The following is a 22,709-nucleotide window of genomic DNA, read 5'->3' as shown; positions in this document are numbered from 1 at the left end:
GGTTACTGCATATTAAACACTGTTTAGAAATAATCCCCATAGTATTTGCTGAAATGTAAAGAAATTGCACAGGTCTAAGAATTATATACTACACATACATTTCAGTCAAGGCGGAGTGGTTAACATTGCTGCCTCTCAGCACTATGGGGTTTGTATGTTTTCCCCAAGTTTGCAGGGGTTTTCTAAACATACTCCAGTTCCTTCCCGCACTTTATGTTAATTGGCTTCTGACCAAACAGATTTTTGTGTGTTGAGAAATGTAATATACATTGTGACTGATGTGAATGACAACATATTCTCTCTGCAATATGCTGCAATTGGCGCTGTATAAATGTTAAATAAAATAAAAAGGCACTGTGAGCTACAGTATTTACTAATGTGCAGTAGGTCATAGCAACTTTTATTTGGAAATGTTATTCAAAGTTAATTGTTTTTCTTTGTTCTGTATATTTGCATGTTTGTAAGTAACCCAGAATGGGCCTTATTTGTGAAGCATACGGTATGCAAAACACCTCTGTTTACACCAATATACCTGTTTGGAATGCCAAGTGTGCTCTTAGCTCCTGATAGACCCCTCTGCAAACAAGAAGTTTATAGTACATTATGCAGAGGTGATCTATTGTGATGAGGTGCACCAGGCAAATGTCCAATGAAAGTTAAACGATCTAAAATGTTAGTACTACCACTTTGTTGAAAAAATTTTTAAGTTCCTTTATCACAAAACTAGTATTTGCTCTATTCTGCATTATGGCCTAAATGAATCACTGGAGAATGGGGACGTGCATGCATTTGCTGACACTGAGCTACTGTAAATATTCACATTTGAAGGTTTATAGAACAAGATAGCAGCATTTTTTTCCCTGCGAAGCAGACTATATGAAGATACCAGGGGTAGGAAGTGAGGTTATTGCTAGCTAAATCATCTACACAAGCACACCTATTAATGCAGAGAAAGGAGAAAAACAATTTTTGTTTATGGAATGTAATCATTAAAATGCAATAAATGTGCATACCTTGCTATGTGGAGGGGTGCATTGCCATTTCCACACCGGAAAAGGTCTTGAAATTTGCATATTTACCAAAACTTTGTAATATTAACTATTTACACATTTTATTTATAAATTTGTAAACCATGCAATATTCAGATTTTTTTCCCTCTGTTTTAATACTCCTAGACCTTATGCAGAGTTTTCCGTAAAAACAAGGTGTAGAATTTTTTTCCCATGACTTGCTCCTTCTTGTGTTGTTGTATTTAATTGCAAGTACACATTTTTTTGCGATGTGCATCTTTTGCTCAGTAAAAGGGGCATGTAAACTCAGCAAAAGTACAATAAGGGCATGTCTATGCAAACAGCATCCAAAAAGTTTGAAGGGGGAAGACTTGCTAGTACTCAACCCCTGGTGCAAGTTGCGAGCCTATTATGATGATGGCGAACGTGTATAAGACGCACCCAATTATGCAAATATATTATACCTGCTGCGGCTGCTAACTAATAACAGGATTACAGTGTATTGAACACTTTGTTTTAATAAATAAAATGATTCCATCTCTGTTCGGGTATCACAGCTTGCCATGTACCGTACTTTTAAATGGGGTTTAATATTTAAGTCTCACCTGGACAATTTCACACTGTGAGAGTGTTAGGTGTCACTACCTCACTCCAGCTTCCAATGTTCTGTATTGTTACTGTTCTCATATATGTGATCCTTGGTTTGACTCCTCTCCTGCTCAGTCTGTGGCTTATTCAAGAGTCCTCCAATGTGCTTACTAACTTTTTGCTTGTGTCCAGACAACTCCTCTATTTAGCCTTGTGGCAAATCTGTGACCTATCCATGTGCAACATTCTGGCTTGTTCCTGACTCTCCTCTGCATTATCCCTGTGGCATATCCATTCGCCCCCCCTCCTGTTGCTAATGTCGCGACCCCCGGCTAACCTACGTTCGGTATGCCGGGCATCGGGATTTTGACGTGGGGCTAATGATAGGCGTCAGTATGTAGACTCCTGTCTTTAGTCCCATGCTGGGCTTTCAGTGTCTGGATTCTGGCGGTCGGCATTTCGACCGCTGGCATCCTGACTACATCCCATACCAAAAACTGGCTTGCCGACCTCTCTCAAACAGCATATAATACTAGGAGCCAGACTAGAGGGACGCAACCTACAGAGAAGGTACAGCGAAGTGAAAATCACCAGTGAGTTATAATCCATGTCTCTGACTGATAGCTTGAATACTAGCTGATGGTAAAAAAAAAATCCTGAAGTTCCATTGAAATGTAGCATTGAGAAGGGGGAAGGCTGCTAATATGTTTTGTTAGGGTGGAATGTAAATGTAGTATTAGCATCTTGTCCAATTTGCTATTAACATGTTCCATGCAACTTGGGTACATATTATTTACACTATCCTGTATGGATACAGTAGTTTTCTGGGCTATAACCAACAGTGAGGCCATGCCTCCTGCCTCATCTGTTACTGTTATTTGCAGTGGGGAGGTGGAAGGGGGGGGCACATTTGCTACCTCTGCAGATCCCCCACCCCACCCCACCCCATTATGCCACATACAGTAATGCCCCTTACACTATTATGGCACACCCGGTAATGCCCCTCCCACCCTGCAACCTCTCACCTCGACCCCTCTTCCCACAGCAGCCCAGGCGGTGTGGATTTGAAGCCGCCTGCCCGCCCGCAGGCAGACTCCTGTAGGCCTTCTTTGAAAGAGACACAGCACCTGCTGCTGCCATTCTAATGTGGTGCCTGTCCCGAGCCAATCGGAGCTCGGGGACTGACAGCTGCTGCTGGTCCATGAGCTCCAATTGGCTCACGACCAGCGCCACAAGCGGCCACATTAGAATGATGTTGGGGGGGCACTGTGTCTCAAGGGCTGTGGCTGGCTGCAGGTGTGGATGTGCAGCTTCAAATTCACACCTGCTACCACCTGGCCCCCCTCGGCATGCGAGCTCCCTTGAATTCTGCATGTGGGGCTCATATCCCCCTAGCCCCCCACTAGTTGTGGCCCTGCTTTGACAGCTTGTCTTCAGGCTCATATAGAATACACTGCAGAAACTGGGCGTTTTCATCTTCATCCCTCCAAATAATTATATCATCAAAAAGGAAAGAAAACCGAAAAACCCATCTGGCATATTTCACTTTTAAAACCGCATTCAATTTAGTCAAGTTAAACTTCCAAAATGCATACAGTAAAAGGCTTGTTACAAAATAAACAAGTGTGTGTATGTATGTTTATGTATATGTGTATGTATATGTGTGTGTGTATGTGTTATATATATATATATATATATATATATATATATATATAATCTCGATGTCTGGCACTCCCAAAAATAGAATAGCAGAGGGTTGCTTGCCTGGGTGCCCTCCCCCGGATAGATGCAACCTCACCGAATAATAAATGTATATCGGCGGCACTCACAGGACTTCACAATAGATGAAACAAACAGGTCAGTTGTATTCCAACGTTTCAATCTCTTTAATTTTGAGATCTTCCTCAGGGACCACATCATACACATCATACGGGAAAACGGATATCCCCATTAAGCAGGTTGCTGGCAACCGTCCATGCAAGCAACACTGAAATGTCCACCTTTAAAGTTTTCTGGTACTGCGTGAAAGGCCCTTCTATCACCGACTCGTTTCAACTGCATTCTTGCAGTCTTTTTCAAGGTGCATAGTTCCAATTAAAGTCCAGTCTTTTTCTAAACCTATTAATGCAGAAACAGCTGACCTCAATCCTCATCAGCAGTCCAGCTGAATAAGATGCTGTGTGTTCCAGCAGTGTGTCACCTTCGGTGGGAATGACATCATCTGTTTGATGAAATAATAATTTCCTGTTTACATTCAAACTGTTCGGCAGTGGAGGATTGAAATCGGAAATATAAGAAAAACCTTTTCTTTCTACTTCAGGGTCCATAGGGGGTCCACAGGGTTGACCTTGGGGGTATAGGTTGGGAACCAAATCCGGGCACCACGCAGTTAAAGCTTTTAGCTCCCAGGATGCACTTGGGTCCACTCTCCCTATAACCCCGCCCCCCAGCCAGAGGCACCTCAGTTTAAGTTGGTGCCCGGCCGGAGTCGGGTCACCGTTACTGCAGGGGGGCTGCTTAGCAGCCCCTAAGCTTAAAAGAGTTTTGTTTTATTATTTTTTTACTACTCTTCAGAGCGGCAGCATCAGACTGTCCAATGGACGTCTGAGCTGCCGCTCCTACACCCCGCCGGCGCTGCGACGCCAGTACAGATCTGGGGATCGCAGCGGGACCCCAGAGTCTGTACTAGCCGGGCTCTGGAGGAATCCCTGGGCTGCTGCCGGATCGACGGGGACAGGTAAGTCGCGTGGTCACCGCTTGCGGTGACCCGCGTGTACATGCAGCCTTATGCCTCCGGTCTCTGGGGACAGACCGGAGGCGCTAGCGGTGGCGGCGGGCTCCCCCTCCATGGAGGCATACCCCGCGTGTCCACAGCCCACCAGGGATTATAGCGGCAGCGGGAGCCGGCATCCCGGGGGGTTAATTGCTAGCCAGGGGAGGAAGCCTTCCCTGTCTAGCGGCTCCTCCCCTCAGCTCAGCGCGCCTTTCAATAATACAGTCTGGCGTCGCTGAGCTGCTTCCTCCGCGGGCCACGCTTCTTCTGAGGTCTCCAGCGGCCATTTTCTCTCTGTGGTGCTGCAGAACTCTTAGGATGTCAGTGAGCCCAGTCCCCCTGCGTACCTGGCCATTTTGGGTGAGTGTACACAGCGCTATAGCCTTCCCAGACACTGAATCTGGGCAGTTGAATGTAGCGACATTGTGCAGTATATTATATGTCATGCTTATGTATGTATATATATTTTTCTGCATTGTATGTGACTTATGCTAGTGCTGACTGTCTGCTTTTTCTCTCACCTGTCAGTGTATATCTATCCCTTTTCTTTATCTGCCCTAATACAGGTGTACCTGGGGTGGTTCTGAGACCTCACATATATATATTTGTTAATATCTGTGAGGTTTGTCACATACTGTTGCGTGCTGCACGTTGCCATATTTTAGATGGAACTGTGAGTTGCGTACGCTGATAATGGGTTCCTGCAGCTAATCTTAGCGTCAGTCAGGACCGGTATGGCGCTGCTTAATATTTCCGTCAAGATAGTCAGATATATCTGACCAGGAGATTGCACACGATACTGCACCCATTATTGCTATCCTGCAAGTCATAGCCTGCAGGAATTAGTGCGGAGGATTTTAACTCAGAAAGGTTTACGTATGCGGCACCATCTGGTGCCGGGCCCCTTGCACGACCCCCTTAAAGGGCGTTGTTTCTCAGGATCCTCTCCTTTGAGGATCGCCGGGCGGGCCCCATTGTCGTCACTCGCTTGGAGTTACTTCACCATACTGCCCTTTTGAACTCGGGGTATCTCGCAATTTCTTGCAATTTACCCCTGTGTCACAGACTATCGCTCCCTGCCGGGGTTTTTCACAGTACATGAATTACCTCCGATACCACATCGGTCTGTCATTCCCCTTGCAGGGATTACCACAACGGCCACCCTGGTGGATGTCGTTTTATACGAAATACTAATTGGCGTGATATACGCCCTGTGGTTACTGACCAGTGGCTCTGCCGTGAACTGGATGGTATATTCGGCTCTTTCCCTCTCACATGGGGGGGAGCCGATCTCAAGTATTATTATCCCTGCTTTGGGGCTGGTAGCCAGGCTCATTCTGGATATAGAGAATGTCGATCCTGCACCTGTATCATACATCTCCCGTTTTCTGCCCAGCGGGTGGATCTCATAGCGGGAGTCTGGCTGTCCCCAGATACGAGGAGTCACAAAGGCCTCCTGTTTCCCATTCCCTGAGGGTCCTCACAAGTAATGGAAATCCCCTTCTGGGATGGATTTGTATGTTAATCATCGGGTTACAGGCATTAATACGCCTCCCATCCCGGCCTGGACGGATTTTACGGATCCGTAGGTGGTAACTTTGCCTGAAATCAATGTACTCGTTTTCAGGGCCTGTTGCCCGTCCTACCAGGGCCATCGCATGGTGATGCTTTTGTGACGTTTTTCCCCTCCAACACGTCTGAGGTTCAAATATCTTTTTGCCGCTCACAAAATATGCAGTGGTCATATGTGGGATTACCTCAGGGGATGCCGGTCTTCTAACTTTCAGGGTTTCGGCGGCATCTGTATCCGCCGCAGTACCCTATGGCTGCGTTATGGGAAAGCAGAGGTGCACACTCCTTCCAGGGGGAAGTTCTTGTTTGGTCCCGACCTTGACAAGATCGTTGCATCATTGGCAGTATCACTAATGGGGAGATACCATCTTTAGCTACTCCCACTACATTCGGACTAACTCTGTTAAGTCTTTTTGTCCTCAGGGTCAGCCTAAAGGCCTGTTTTTTCCTAGGCTGTCGGCCTCCACGGGGGCCACCATATCCAGTACCGAGCAGTCCTGGACTTCCGGACGACCCTGTTTCTACACCTGAGGATATACCCTCAGCCTGACGGGACAGGTCTACATCTGGGGAATTTCCAGAGTGAGGTACTGATTCTCAACGGCCTCTCATTGCTCATGCAGCCTCCTCACAGGCATTGGTACACGGGCCCTTCTTCAGAACTGATCAGGGCCTTACAATCCCAGAAAGCTATACAGTCTTTGTGGTAAGCAGAGCTATTTCGGCCAACCTCACTATCTCAGTGAGGGACTGGTTGTTCTACTTTCTTTTTGGGGCGGTGACCGACTGGTCCTCCTTTGCCTATACTCTGTCTCAAATCCCTGAATCAGATTCCAACGGTGCCTTGACTCAGGTGGAATCGTCCATGCTCCATCATCCGATGTTTGGAACCTGGGGATTTTATGGTATATCCGAGTATTCAGGATACGTACCTACGGGTACATACAGAGCCCTCTCATCAGCATGGGTTCAGGTTTGCTGTGCCACAGCAACACTTGTAAGTTTCGGGCTCTGCCTTTTGGGGCTGTCCTCAACTCCACCGGGGTTTACCAGCTTTATGGATTTTCTGACAGTTCACCTGTTCAGTGTATCCGAATGCTCCTTTCTCTGGACGGTCTCCTACTTTTAGCAGGATCACCAAGGTACTTTACCGCCAGGTCAGGATAACCGGGGCTTCTTCTCGTCACAGAAAAGTCCTCCCTGCATCCCTCACAGGGTTTTCTTCATCTGGGAGCACTGCTGGATTCTCAGAATCTGAGAATTTTTCTGGCGTAAGACAAGATCTCCACTCTTCAACTTCGAGGGTGCGGATATCTACGCAGTCGACATATGTTATTACTCTTTGTGATGCGCGGTCTACCAGAGTGTCTACCTTTTGGTAGGGTGGAATGTGCTCAGTTCCATTCCAGGCCTTGCCATAATTGACTCCCCTCCAGATGGATCGAGTTTTTTCCATCGGATCACTGTTCGAACGATGATACTTTCTACGGAGGCGAGTTGGTCTCTGTCCGGGTGGCTATGGCCATCTCGTCCAGGGTGTTCTTTGCTAAAGACAGTGTCTGGTCCGCATTCATTTCGGGGCAGTTGGACGTCTGTCGCTTCTGCCCTGCCACTTACCTTGTTGATACTTTAAGCTGTCTTGGACTTTCACTCTGGCCTAACCCATTTGTCACGGTTAACCTGAATAGGTTCAGTCCGACAGTGTCACAACAGTGGCTTCCATCTAGGCAACACTGGTAGTTGGGTGGCAATGTTAGGAATGTCACCCATTCTGACATAGTCCAAGGGTCTTCTCCTGGCCAACTCTGCGGTGTTTATTCCCGGAGCTCTCCATTGGGAAGCGGGCTTCCTCAGCCGTCACGGCGTGCATCCCGGGGACTAGTCTCTTCTCCAAGAGAGGTTTCAACTCCTGGTGAGCAGAGGGGGCCTCCCTGAGGGGATTGATCCCCATGGCCTTCTGACTCGATCACACATTACCGGTGTTACAGTCCAGCTCTAGGAGTACTGAAGCTACCTTCAGTGACTCTTTGTCAGTGAAGTGGTCCTTCCACTTTGTGTACCTGTGTCCTCCGGTCTCCCTTCTTCCTCGAGGTCTTCGGAAGTTTAATTCGAGACGGAGGGGCTTTCCTTCTGGGGGCTCCAGGTCGTCCCAGACATCACTGGTACTAAGATTTTCGGAGTCTCCTCCTCGATGCTCCGTTCCTACTGCTTCACTATCTGGACCTGTTGTCTCAGGGTCCTTGTTTTTCCCTGGATCTGGATCGCTTGTCTTTAACTGCGCCCCTACTGTGGTCCTCGGGCTTCCCTGGCTCTGTCTTCATTGAGATGTTTAGAGCAGATAGGCCAGACTTTGCTGGGATCTGCCACGGACTGTGGCATACATAATTCTTATGGTATCGTACCTGTCGATACGATCCTCCGGTGTCCAGGATTTCCAGATATTCTGGCATTCCTTCCAGCTGGCTTGGGTTTCACCCTTGGCCTGGCCTTCCTGACAGTGCGGATCTCTACACTGTCGGTATGGTTAAGATATGGAATTGCTCCGCTCTGGTATCCAGTTCATCCTTTGGAGTGTTTTCTGGATTATGTCTCCACTTATCCTCCCTAGGGACTCCTGGGGAGTTAGTAGTGGTTCTTTGTTCCCTCCGGGGACAGTCCATGGAACCGCTGGTTGTGATAGCCATTACATGGTCTATTGTTTAAGCTCTCTCTCTCTCTCTCTCTCTCAGGGTGTTTAAATCAATCAGGAGAGTGTCTGAATGGGGAGCGTTCTCATGTGGCTCCCTCTTCTGGAGGGCATCATGTCAGGGTGTGAGTTGCTCTCGCCCTGTGTTTCTTCTTAAAGTGGTTTTTAGGTTCCATATTATTCTGGAACTTATGGTATGGCCATTCAGTTCCCAGTCCTCTCGGCTGTTGTGGCCTCATGGACTGTGGTCCGGCCTCTTTGGCTTTATGTGATCCGTTCAAGTTCCTTATGGTAAGCGGACTCCTTGTTGGTGGTCTGCGGTTTCTGGTTTTAACAGGAAACGATGGCCGGCCTATAATGAAATGTTGACTGGATGGCCTCGTATGTCTTCCTCAGGGGCCTACCCATGGGTGGGCATTTCTGTCGTTGAGGCTTGTTTTTTTCTCGGGCCGTGTAACCCTCGTGGGCGGCTCGTCGTGGCGCCTCGGCTGTTTTGCCTTACTAGGTGTCCACGTGGTCTTCTGTCCATACCTTTTTAAGGTTCTAGGCATTGGTTTCCTTTGCCTCTCAGGATGCTTCCTTTTTGGCGACGGATTCTCCTCTCAGCACAGGAGCGTCCCCACCCTTGGTTGAACTGCTTTGGGACATCCCCAAGGTCAACCCTGTGGACCCCCTATGGACCCTGAAGTAGAAAACAAGAGATATGGTAAGAACTTACCTTTGTTATCTCTGTTTCTACGAAGTCCATAGGGTCCACAGGGCGCCCGCCCTGACGCACCTGGCTTCATATGGGCTGTGTTACTGGTCACCGGCTTCCCGTCTCCTTTTCTGTGAGTATGGTTCTAGAGTGTTCCAGTTTTCTCTCTCTTTTTCTCTCCTCCTCCGGCCTTTGGCTACTTACAATCTGAGGTGCCTCTGGCTGGGGGGCGGGGTTATAGGGAGAGTGGACCCAAGTGCATCCTGGGAGCTAAAAGCTTTAACTGCGTGGTGCCCGGATTTGGTTCCCAACCTATACCCCCAAGGTCAACCCTGTGGACCCTATGGACTTCGTAGAAACAGAGATAACAAAGGTAAGTTCTTACCATATCTCTTGTTTTTCACGTTAACCTCTTTTGTGATGGAAAATCTTTTATTTATATAAATTTCAACAAGAAATACACCTAACCAAAACAATAAAATGTGGCCAATTGATGCATATTATCAGGCCAAGGACACTCAAACTATGGTTACTACACCACAAAAGCAGCACTTGCCTGAGTAATGGTAACAAGTACAAGGGAATGACAAAGAATAATTAAAAATCAACATTACATACAACAATATACCTCAACTCAAAGAAAAAAGTGAGAAGGCTTTTAGTTTTATGTAAATCAAACCATCATGGGTGGATGAAAAGACAGAAAAGCTCAAGCAAGAAGTGGTGCAAGGTCTCCTCTTGACATTCATCCCATGGACAGCCACAATCATCGGCACATCTACACTTGCAATTACCCCTCACGTAAAGTCTTCCATGGAAAGAGAGACCAGCAATGTCCCTACAGTATAATTCAGCTGAATGCTCAGAGAATCTGATTAAACCCAGCTGAGCAAACATTGCCTGGGCAGTTTTTTACTGCCAGCAGCTCCAGAAAGCGAGACTGCAAAATTCTCCTTTCCATCACCCTTCTAGAGGAGTTTTTGACTTCTCCCACTTGCCAACACCTTGTTACTTTCAAGCAAAGGATAACTTAGATTGGAAGTACTCATTATGGAAAGCACCTCCTAAAAGATGCCCGACAATGCCACAAAGGTTGCATCTTATGTTCCTGCAGTCCTCAGAAAGTTGACCACAGCTTGAGCGTTTCTGTACATGACAATCACCACTCCCATGTCTAAATTTATGACACTTGTGGCAGGTATGAGCCTGACCGGGATAGATATACTGTATCCTTTCCTGACCAATATATGCAGCTGGTGGTATATGTGCTGGCCCCATACTATCACTATGAAATGGTACCTGAGCAGACCAGGCCCCATCCCATACTGCCTTACCATGACTGACCCTGAGCAACAGGATTGTTCCCGACAGTATCTTTTGAACCAAAGGATTATATCTGCCTCAGTGAGGAAATCCTTAAACGGTTACCTTTTAACCCTCTCTTGCCTCATAACTGCATTCAGTAATGACAGAGAGGAGCCCTACTCTTTATGGGTGAACCAATAAACCCAAACAGCTTGCAATCCATTGTAAGAGTCAAAATCCAAATTCCACTAATCTTACATGATAATTAAAGCATAAAAGTACATTGTATTATGCTCATGGAACAGAAAATCAGTCTTACTGGGCACCTCATTTCCCCACCCACCTCAGCTGGACAATATTCCTTCTTTTAGCAGACTGACTACCACTAACCCCCATGTGGGGCAGAATGGAATCAACCACAGCCGTATTAGCTACCACTATTTACCATACTGGGAGCAATATTATTACCTGCATTAACAGGAATTGTAGCATTGTCATTGGCACTCATGCACCCATTAGTACTGAAGTCCAGTCATATTCTCACTCCTATTAAACTAATTTGTGCCAGGAATGTCATCTGTGACCAGATGCACACTAATAAACTTCACTGCAGCACCAGCTCTAACTGGTACCTGGACTAGCTAAAAATTGTCTCCATGACTGCTTCTGCTGAATTAATATGCTGACTTGTCAAGGGCTGGCATGCACTGTGCTGTAGTTGATGCCACTGATACTCCTCCAGAGACCACCTCTGCCCTTCCCAATGAGACCACTCTCACAATGACTGGCTGTCCAACTACCATCTAAGCCGAACAAACCTAAGTCACCTAGGAAAACCTAGCAACAGTGGTCCCTTCCAGCATGACAGACTCCTCTGACTCCAGCCCAGGAGGTAGGCACTCAAGGATCACCACTGGATTCCTCACCCCGGAGCCCACAAGGAAACTCTAGGTGTAATATGATACTCCGTATGTACTGAGAGCTCAGCTGCACACACCCTCTTCTCTTGCTGAGATGGAAGAATATAATAAATATAAGAATATAATATTTTATATAAAAAATATTGCAGCAACAACTATTTGCATATCGAACCATTATTTGGCTAACTTAAACAATATATTGGGCCAAAGATTTTTTTTATTTTTTTTAAATATGGTTACTTCACCAAAAAATAAATAACTGAAAAGCCAACCGCACAATTTTATACAGTAACCCCTGTGACAGAATGGACTGTTCAAGGCCCATTCTGCCAGTGTTTTTAAGGTTTTTTTGTGCCCTATAAACCCTCTCAGACTAACAGCCTTTTAAAGTCATGGGAAGCATAAGGCTCTTGAAACTCTTCTATAAACCTCTACATTGAAAGCACATTCAAGCAAGAAATGGTTTATGGTCTCCCCCATGATACTTCATCCATGGGCAGCCACGAGCATCAGTATTTCTACTTCTCAGTTTTCCCCTCATGTAGAGCCTCCCATGGAAAGAGAGCTAGGCAATGTCCCTATTCAGCGGGATCCTCTGGGAATTGACCAGATTCAGCCATGCTGAACAAACATCACCTGGGCAGTCGATTAGTGACTGCACCTTTAGTAAGTGGGATTGCAACATTCTCCTCTCCAGCTCCTTTTTAAAGAAGACTTTGACCTCTCCCACTTTCAGACCCCAACACCATGTCACCTTCAAAGGAAGAAACCAAACTCTAAAGACATCATTGAGGTGTCTTAGCACTGAGTTAATCATACCCCAGCCACCGTGCTCCCTCAATCTGTAGGTAACAGTTCTGTTGATTAGGCACATTATATTTCCCCAGATCAACTTGGAAAAACAAGGAATTAACCTTGGCCCACAAAAACTCGAAAAAGTGGAATCGGTTATGTTTTGCGGAGAGAAGCCATTTTCCAAAGAGATAACCACCATGTCTTCCAACTCTCTAGCTCACAGGATGCTCCCACCAGCCTTTTCTCACAATTTAGTGTGGCATAGAGTCTCCGGTCCTGTCCTTTTGAGGTTGATGTCCAAAACCATGCACCTACCTAATTCAATAATATGATCTATAATGGCATTGCTAAAGAGATTGAAGCAGCTATATAGAAAGTGTTGGCCTCCAAGTCTAGTCAGAGCATATACATGTTAAGGGCTAAGAGTCACTAGTGGAAAAAGTCTTGCACAGCCTTGAGGGCTGGAGTATCTTGGCAAGATGCGGCCGTATATTTGTGATGCGGCCTTTGGGCCGGTAGCAGCCTCTGGGATGGTTGTTGCCTTGAGGGCAGAACGACTTGGCAGGAGGATGCTGAGTAGCTACCAGTGCCGCCGGGATGAAACTGGCGACGGTGCGCTGGATTGCGCACTAAGGATGCTGAGCCGATACCAGCATCGCCAGGTTGACGCTGGCTGCGGTGCGCTGGAGTGCGCACTTGGACCGCTGAGTAGCGGCCAATGTCGCTGGGTTGACACTGGCGCTGGACACAGACTGGCACTTCAGGTGGAGAAAGCGCACCATGCCACCTAGGTAGCACGAGCAGGTGGAATGCAGACTGCGCCGCCTGGATGGGACAAACTGCAGTAGATAAACACAGTAGACTGGCTCTGGAACTGGAAAGCATGAGACTGGAACAACCGGAAGTACGAGAAACTCTTATCACCGGCAAGGAGTAGAAGCTCTGGCTGGAATATAACAGGAGCAGGGCCCAACCAGAGCAAGTTTCACTAATGAGAAATTATTGAGCACCTGGGCTGTATTTAGACAGGAGAATCAATCAGTGTGCACCTGCTAGTGCACCTAGGCAGTAATTAGTGCAGAGGCTCAGCAGCAACCAAGACTGGAACTACAACAATATGCTGCTAACCACTGATCCTAACAGGAGGAAGGAGGAGACTTCAGCGAACGCTTGGCCGGCGTTCACCCCACACAGCATTGGCAGCGCGGCGGTTTGTGACAGTACCCCCCCCCCTTGACGAGGGGTTAGGGAACCCCTAGAGCCTGGTTTGTTTGGAAAGTTCTCAAAGAATCTTCTCTGCAAGGTGGGAGCATGCACCAAAGAACGCTCCTCTGGCCCATACCCTTTCCAGTGAACCAGGAACTGAAGATGTCCACGAGAAAATCTAGAGTCCAGAATCTTCGCCACAAACTTGGCAGCCCTGGACGAGCACTGATGGAGGTCTGACTGGTTGTCTAGAAGTGAACCTGGAGGAAAAGAACACCGGCTTGAGGAGAGAATAATGAAATGTGTTGTTGATCCTAAGGGTCTTTGGTAACTTCAGCCTGAAGGCTACGGGATTAATCTGGGCAATGATGCAAAATGGCCCGATGAATTTTGGCCCCAATTTCTGCGACCTCTGGCGCAAATTGATGTTCCTGGAAGATAGCCACGCCAGATCACCGACTCTGAAATTACACGGTCTCCGATGCTTGTCTGCTCGTGCCTTGGATCGTCCAGACGCTTGAAGGAGAGCATGGTGTACCTTCTTCTATACTGACCGTAGCCTTGACACAGAAGAAGAAACATGAGTTCCAGTTGTAGAAGGCTCGAATGAATTACTCCTAGGATGTGTTTCATAGGTGCAATAAAACTGAGAGAAGGAGGATGCAGAATGGCAGGAGTTGTTGTATGCAAATTCTGCAAAGGGCAGAAGTGGACCCAATCGTCTTGACATTTGGAAATGAAGCAGCGGAGGAACTGCTCCAACGACTGATTGGCCCGCTCCGTCTGACCATTGGCCTGTGGATGGTATCCAGAGGATAGGCTGATGTTGATACTCAGATCGGCACAGCAGCATCTCCTAAACCGGGCAACGAACTGCGTACCACGATCTGAGACGATGTCTACTAGAAGTCCATGGAGCTTGAAGACATGGTGGATAAATAATGTAGACAACTCATTATCAGATGGTAACTTGCTCAAGGGCACAAAGTGCACCATTTTGGAGAACCGATCCACAATGGTCCAGATGACAGAGCAACGTGAGGACAATGGAAGGTCGACAACAAAGTCCATAGCAATATGGGACCATGGCTTAGAGGGCGTAGGAAGAGGACACAGCAATCCTTGAGGAGCAGTCTGGAGAGTTTTATTTTTTGAGCAGACATCGCATGCCAAAACGAATTCCCGAGTGTCCTGTAACATGACCTGCCACCAGACAGAACGGGACATCAGCTCCAGAGTTCTGGCGATGCCAGGATGACCCCCCCCCCCGTCTTGAAAGAATAAAAATCCTTTAGCACTTCCTTGTGTAGTCTCTCATTGACAATGAGCACTCCAGATAGTGTCTCACGAGGGGCTGCCGACTGGCAAGCGCTAAGAGAATCTGCCAATGTCCTGGTCACAGCAAAATGGATTCTGGAAGTCGGCACAATATTCTCTTCTGAGGTCCTTGGAGGATGAGTGGTGGAAAAACTTTGAGACAGGGCATCCGCCTTGACATTCTTAGATCCCGGTCTAAAGGAGATCACATAGTTGAATCGAGTAAAGAATAAGGCCCAGCGGGCCTGTCTCGCATTCAGCCTTTTAGCAGTCTCAAAATAGGCGAGATTCTTATGGTCTGTGAGAACCGTCACCACATGATTAGCCCCCTCTAACCATTGTCTGCAGCCCTCAAAGGCCCACTTGATGGCCAACAGCTCTCGATTGCCCACGTCATGGTTTCTCTCTGTTGAATCAAATTTCCGGGAGAAAAAGGCGCACGAGTGAAGCTTGCCATCTTTGACATCTTTCTGTGATAGGATAGCACCTACTCCAACTTCCGATGCATCAACCTCGACAATGAAAGGAAACTCGGGATTGGGATGCCGGAGGACAGGAGCTGACACAAATGCCTCCTTCAAGGTTTTAAAGGCCCGAATAGCCTCAGGAGACCAATTCGCAACCTTTGCTCCTTTCTTCTTTAACTCCACAATGGGTGACACAATCGAGGAGAAGGACTTAATGAACCTCCGATAATAATTAGCAAAGCCCAAGAATCACTGGATGACCTTCAGAGTTGTGGGTTGTTCCCAATCCAAGATGGCTTTTACCTTGCCAGGATCCATAGAGAAGCCTTGCGAAGAGATTATATATCCCAAGAATGACACCTTTCACGTCAAATTCGCACTTCTCAAGTTTGGCATATAGGTCATTAGACAAGAGTCTTAGTAAGATCTACCGTACGTGCCCATGGTGTTCCTCTACAGACTTTGAATAGATGAGGATGTCGTAGTAAACCACTGCAAAGACTCCCAAGAAATCCCTTAGAACCTCATTGATGAAATCTTGGAAGTGTCCAGAATGCGTGTTGAACGCTGTCTTCCACTCATCTCCTTTTCTGATGCAAATGAGGTTGTATGTGCCTCTAAGATCTATTTTTAGAAAAGATGGAAGCCTCTCGTAGTTGGTCAATCAGAACGGAGATGAGTGGTAAGGGATATGCATTTTTGACTGTGATTTGATTTAGTCCATGGAAGTCAATGCAGGGTCTGAGGGATCCATCTTTTTTCTCCACAAAGAAAAATCCCGCTCCCACTGGGGAGTTAGATGGACGAATTAAGTCTTCTCCAGGACCTCCTGAATATAGTCCTGCGTGGCTTTGTCCTCCGGTATGGATAAGGCATATAATCGTCCTTTGGGAAGGCTGGCACCTGGCAGTAAATTAATGGCGCAGTCAAAGGCACGGTGAGGAGGCAGGACATCGGCTTTTTTCTTAGAAAAAAACTTTGGCTAGGTCACGGTATGAAGCCAGAATAGAAGGAGCAACTGCAGCAGCAGCTAGCCGGATAGGCCGAGACAGACATTGGGAGAAGCATGACGTGCCCCATTCCAGAACTTCACCGGCCTGCCACTGGATCACAGGGTTATGCTTCTTCAACCAGGGTAACCCCAAGACCACTGGAGCCAGCGGACACTGCAAGAGCAAAAAGGAGACTTCCTCATGATGGACAGCCCCGACTGACAGCTGCACATGAGGAGTCAGATAGAGCACTGGGATTTTGGAAAGACTGCACCCATCCAATCCAATTACTGTCACAGGCGTGGACAATGACAGTGGAGTCAAACTCAGGGTTTGGAAAAAAGATAAATCCATAAAATTGTCTGCTGCACCACTGTTGATTAAATGCTGGGACGGAAACCTGTGTGTTGGACAGATGAATGACCGTGGACCAGGACCGAATTCTTCGGGGAGACAGATGCAAGGCCTAGATAAACCTCCCCAAGTTCACCTAGACCTTGCCTTTTCCCGACTTCAGAGGGCAAAGCTGGGCCATATGACCTTTATCTCCGAAGTAAAGGCATAAGCCCAACGAACGTCTCCTGAGTTTCTCCTCAGGGGGAAGGCGAAACGCTCCCAGTTGCATGGGTTCATCAAAGTCAGGTGGCGCAGTCCATAACGGAGACCTAGGGGCTTGAGGAGGTAACTTCTCCATTCTGCATTCCCGAAGCCGTAGATCAATTCGAATAGCCAGGCTCATGAGATCGTCCAGAGACCATGGGGCTGGATATTGGACCAGGATATTTTTTATTTCGTCTGACAAGCCCCACCGGAACTGACTACGCAAGGCAGGATCGTTTCACCCAGAATCAACAGCCCATTTGTGGAACTCCGTGCAACTCTTCTGCAGCTCTATTCTCCTATTTGTCACAACCCTGGCTAGTTTTTACCTTTTGCCTTGAGACTTACTTCTGCCAGCTGCTCCGTGGATCTGTGTGTGCAATTCGCCTGGGAGATCTGCTCTAAATCATACTGGCTGTAACACTTCTGTGTGTGCATTTGGACTGTGCTTTCCTTTCCACAGTGATTATTCACCTGGGCCCTCCTCTATCTGTGACCACTGCTAGCCTTGATTGAAATTGCAGGTGTAGTTCTGACTCTCAGTACTGCAGAGATGATTGCTCCCTCTGCATGTTGTGCCCTACACCACTCAGAGTGCTACTATCAGACCACCTGACCGTATCCACCAATTCCTGCCAGACCCAGGGTATATATATCCTCCTCTGATAGCATTCTTGGCCTGAACATTTTGTTACTTCCCGTGGTGTACAGTTTGTGCTATATCTGTTTCTCTGTGTGCTAGTGTATCCCAGGCTCCTGCTGGCAACAACCCCTGGTGCAGCTACAAAACCTGCTTACAGCAATACCTGGCAAATCCAGAAATCCTGCTTACAGCAATAATTGGCAAATCCAGAAATCCTGCTTGCAGCAATACCTGGCATACCCAGAAATCCTGCTAACAGCAATACCTGGCATACCCAGAAAACAGGCTGGTTCCCAGACCAGTTCATCTAGCAGTCCTGCTAATAGCTATACCTGGTGCATTTGGATATCCTACTGGTACACACCAGTGAACCAGCCATCCTCCAATTACGTGGAGTCCAGTTTACCTGCTTGTCCTATTCGGTGATAATCCAGTCGTCCTCCATTACACCTGGAGTCCAGTTACCCTCCGGACCTAACTTGAGTTACAGTCGTCCTCCATTATACCTGGAGTCCAGTTATCTACCATCATTCTCCATATGGCTTCCCAGCCTCATCAAGTAGCTCCCGCGCTACCATCATTCTCCATACGGCTTCCCAGCCGCACCAAGTAGCTCCCGTGCTGACATCATTCTCCATACAGCTTCCCAGCCGCACCAAGTAGCCCCCGTGCTACCACCATTCTCCATATGGCTTCCCAGCTGCATCAAGTAGCTCCTGTGCTACCATCATTCTCCTTATGGCTTCCCAGCTGCACCAAGTCTACCAACCCCGTCCAGCTCAGCAAGCCTTCCTGCCAGTCCCAGTCCGGTTCCTCCAAGTTTCCTACTGGTCCCACTCCAACATTTCAAGTTCCTAGTTCCTTTCATTTATCACCAAAGGCAGTTCTCACTGCTACACAATTCTTATGCAATAGAGATATTAACGTCATCCATGATTCCCAGTCAAGCCGGTCTCCGCTGAATCCAGTTCATCACCTGAGTCAGGTAACTCCCAGACACCAATTGTGACACTATTTAAGGGATCTGAGGCTTTCCTCTGCCAAAGCTGCCTTATCTGGGTCATTGTAGAGTAGTCTTGAAGAACGCATCAACAGTCAAGAGAGCCGGACTGGAGGTCGGGAGCCCAAAGGCCCAAGTTTGTGGGTCACCTTGAAGCAGGGAAATGACAATGCCTACTCGCTGGGTCTCTGATCCCGAGGACCCGGGCTTGAGTTCGAAATAGAGTTTGCAGCTCTCTTTGAAATTTAAAAAGTCTTTTCGGTTTCCGGAGAACCGGTCAGGTAGGTTCAGTTTAGGCTCCATTATAGTGGATGCAGTGGAACCACAGGTTTCCTCCACTCGGAGAAACAGTTCCTGCACTTTTTGTGTCAAAATCTGGATCTGGCTAGCCAGGACCTGAGCCGGATTCTGACTGGGGTCCATGATGGAAAAGATCACAAACCCTGCAGATATATAATTTCTATTTGGCCGGTGATAATGTTAAGGGCTCAGAGTCACTAGTGGAAACAGTCCTGCACAGCCTTGAGGGCTGGAGTATCTTGGCAAGATGCGGCCGTATAATTGTGATGTGGCCTCTGGGGCCAGTTGCAGCCTCTGGGCTGGTTGAGGCCTGAGGGCCTGAAAGTAGTAATGCGGCCTTTGGGCCGGTAGCAGCCTCTGGGCTGGTTGAGGCCTGAGGTCCTGAAAGTAGTGATGCGGCCTTTGGGCTGGTTGTTGCCTTGAGGGCAGAACGACTTGGCAGGAGGATGCTGAGTAGCTACCAGTGCCGCCGGGATGACACTGGCGACGGTGCGCTGGATTGCGCACTGAGGATGCTGAGTCGCTACCAGCGTCACCGGGATGACACTGGCTGCGGTGCACTGGAGTGCACACTTGGACCGCTGAGTAGCGGCCAATGTCGCCGGGTTGACATTGGCGCTGGACACAGACTGGCGCTTCAGGTGGAGAAAGCGCACCATGCCGCCTAGGTGACACAAGCAGCACAAGCAGGTGGAATGTAGACTGCGCCGCCTGGATGGGACAAACGGTAGTAGATAAACACAGTAGACTGGCTCTGGAACTCGACTGGAAAACAGGAGATTGGAACAGCCGGAAGTACGAGAAACTCGGAGTAGAAGCTCTGGCTGGAATATAACAGGAGCAGGGCCCAACCAGAGCAAGTTTCACTAATGAGAAATTATTGAGCACCTGGGCTGTATTTAGACAGGAGAATCAATCAGTGTGCACCTGATAGTGCACACAGACAGGCAGTAATTAGTGCAGAGACAAGACAGCCACCAAGACTGGAACTACAACAATATGCTGCTAACCACTGATCCTAACAGGAGACCTCAGCGAACGCTTGTCCGGCGTTCACCCCGCACAGCATTGGCAGCGTGGCGGTTTGTGACAATACATTAACCAACAATCAGAAGAGTGTTCAAAGGTATTCAATGAAAATATATGAATAAACATTAAATAATGTTTATGGCTTGTGGATAAAAATTTATCACATATATTTAATCATTATCAGAATAGCAATATATACATAAAATGTATAAGAAATAATAGGGCATAAACACATGCACTGGGTATATGCAGCTTTGGGTATAAAATTGAGCTAAAATGTGAATCTGGATATTCCAGTCAGGGTTATTACCAGTGTGCAATTGGTCCTATGGCAAGAAGTTCTTTCCTTATAGTTGCTGGTTGTCCCTTTTAACTGGCCTGAAATCTGAATAGAGGTTCAGGAATGGTGTCAGGGTAGCCAGGAATCACTTGATGAGTTTCGCTGAGGTATTGTCCCCCAGCTTCCTCAGAAGGCTTGTTACGGAGGAAGCTGAGGGATTGCCATTACTGCAAACTCTATTCATATTTCGGATCAGTCTCCGGTAGTTACTACAGAAATGGTTTGTTATAGGTCATGTTTTAATTTATTTTTATTATTTTTAGTTATTAGGTGAGTATGACTAATTTTTTTGAGAGACACAAGTTCTATATGCTGGACAGTCCAGAACTAGATTTACCGAGTTTGGACACCCTATGTAAACAAAATTACTTTCTGCATCAATATTTTTGGATTGTTTGCCATTAGGATACACACAGACTAGCTCTTGTCTAGTCTTTCTCATTGGCAAATCTAAACATTATTTGCAGCATTATTATAGTTACATCGAACACACGTCATATACTGTATTCTAAAAGGCCTGGATCAGCCAGTGACAGCAAGGAAAACAATCTAAATCAACAGATGAGAGAGAAGAAAATATTGGTGCAGCTCAGTTATTTGCAGGAGTGGTTTTGTCAACATGGGATAAGTGTGACCTAGCTTTACAGTCTGAGCAGGGATGAGAACAGAGTTAAGCAATATATATATATAGATAGATAGATAGATAGAGCTGTCCATACATACACACTAAAGCTGGGTACACACCAGGTGACGGCTGACCCATATAACGAATGATAAGTGCGTGTACACTTACCAATCGTCTGCCTGCAGGGATTCTTAGGGCGAACTATTGGGCGTTTAGTGGATCGGCCATACAGACAGCCAGATGAAACTCTACCATAGAAGTGTTTCCTCAACCATGTTTCCCATGGTGTAATGATGCTCTAGACTACTCAGATTTGGACAGTAACTGCATTTTTTGTACTGTATTTCAGTTGCCCTAGAAACCAAATAGTGGTTAGTTACTGTTAACTACTTTTATTCTATAGACAATTGACGTACAGAACTGTTCATATACCATTAAAATAATGAAATTTGGGTGAGTTTTTCTTTTATTTTCAATTTAACTGAAAGTTTATAATATTACTAAAAGCCACTAAATGTAAAAAAAAATGTAATAGGAATTGATGTCTTTTAACAGTAGTTAAAATGTTTGAAAGTGTATCTGACCTTTTTAATGTTGCAGGAAGTAATTTATATCCTTTTTCCTGTTGGGCATCTATTAAACTTATTGATACTATAAGCAGTGGTTCTCATGGAAAAATGTTCCTGTGGCCACAGCAAAGCTATCATGGCCAAATTGTGGTGGTGTACACAACATTTGCTTCCAAAAATGCCCAGGCAATGTTGCATTTAACCAGTATACCATTCAGCATAGTGACCAGTAAACTTACATTATAATTTTTCTCTTTCTACCATCACAGAGGACTAGGGGGTATATTTACTAAAGTGAGAGTTTTTAGAAAGGAACATGTTGCCCATAGCAACCAATCAGATTCTACTTAACATTTAACTAGCACCTTCTAGAAGATAATAGCTAGAATCTTATTGGTTGCCATGGGCAACATCTCCATTTCTAAAAACTCTAACTTTAGTAAATATACCCCTAGTTGTTTTGCCTACTATAATGAACATCCAATAGGAATACTGGCTTTCTATTTGGGATATACAAAAGTCATTCAATGTACAATTTAATACAGATTGCGTATTGGAGTTACTGAAGGGAAAATGCACTGTGATGCTGGGAATGCTGGCTGCATCTTCTCTTGATTGTTAACCAACCTGCGTTCACTATTATCCAATGTCGGAGATAATGGAAAAGATATCTTATTTCCTACCAATCATATTGCTGTCTCCCAGATATTGCTGTGACCACCTATCCACCTGCATTAATGAACTACTGTTTTAAAACATGATTTTCAAATACTGTCACAAGGGAACAGTAGCACACAGTGGGCAAACGCAGGATTTCTAGAGGGGGGTTTCCAAATGCTTGATTTTAGAGTGAGTGTGGCCTGTCCATGAAGAGGGCATAATTACCACTTATCCCACTTTAATATGCGTCATACAATGTGTATTGTGTGTCATAATTCCAGCATATACAGGATCAGAGATCACAGTAAGCCATTAAATGTGGCAGTAGGGCCATCCTTCCTGAGCTGAATGTTTTAATTTTAGATGTGAGCACCATTCCAGGGCATGGGAGCAAGTCCGAAAGTCTGGGAGTCTGGGGGAGCAGCAGAAGAACCTAGCACTTCCCTGGACATATATGTAAATATTGGGCTCTATAGCAGTGCATCCCTAACAGTGCATGTTTTCCAAATCCCCTAATTTTTGCACAGGTTATTTATTACTGTCTGATACATGTTAAAAAATCCACAGGTGGTGCTATTTATTTCATTAATGATACTGAGAAGAACATGCAGCACT

At 46.5% G+C, this 22,709-nt stretch overlaps 1 protein-coding gene across 1 annotated transcript in view; it reads left to right on the top strand.

Moving 5' to 3' along the window:
- LOC148517537 (E3 ubiquitin-protein ligase RNF170-like) overlaps nucleotides 1-22,709 on the top strand; it is a 51,982-nt gene that overhangs the window by 26,494 nt on the left and 2,779 nt on the right. The gene's annotated exons all lie outside the window — the stretch shown is intronic.

The sequence above is a fragment of the Taudactylus pleione genome, unplaced genomic scaffold (genome assembly GCF_031769625.1).
Source record: "Taudactylus pleione unplaced genomic scaffold, aTauple2 ptg000214l, whole genome shotgun sequence".
NCBI lineage: Eukaryota > Metazoa > Chordata > Amphibia > Anura > Myobatrachidae > Taudactylus > Taudactylus pleione.
The sequence above is the reverse complement of the archived record's forward strand: the minus strand, read 5'-3'. Positions and strand labels throughout refer to the sequence as shown.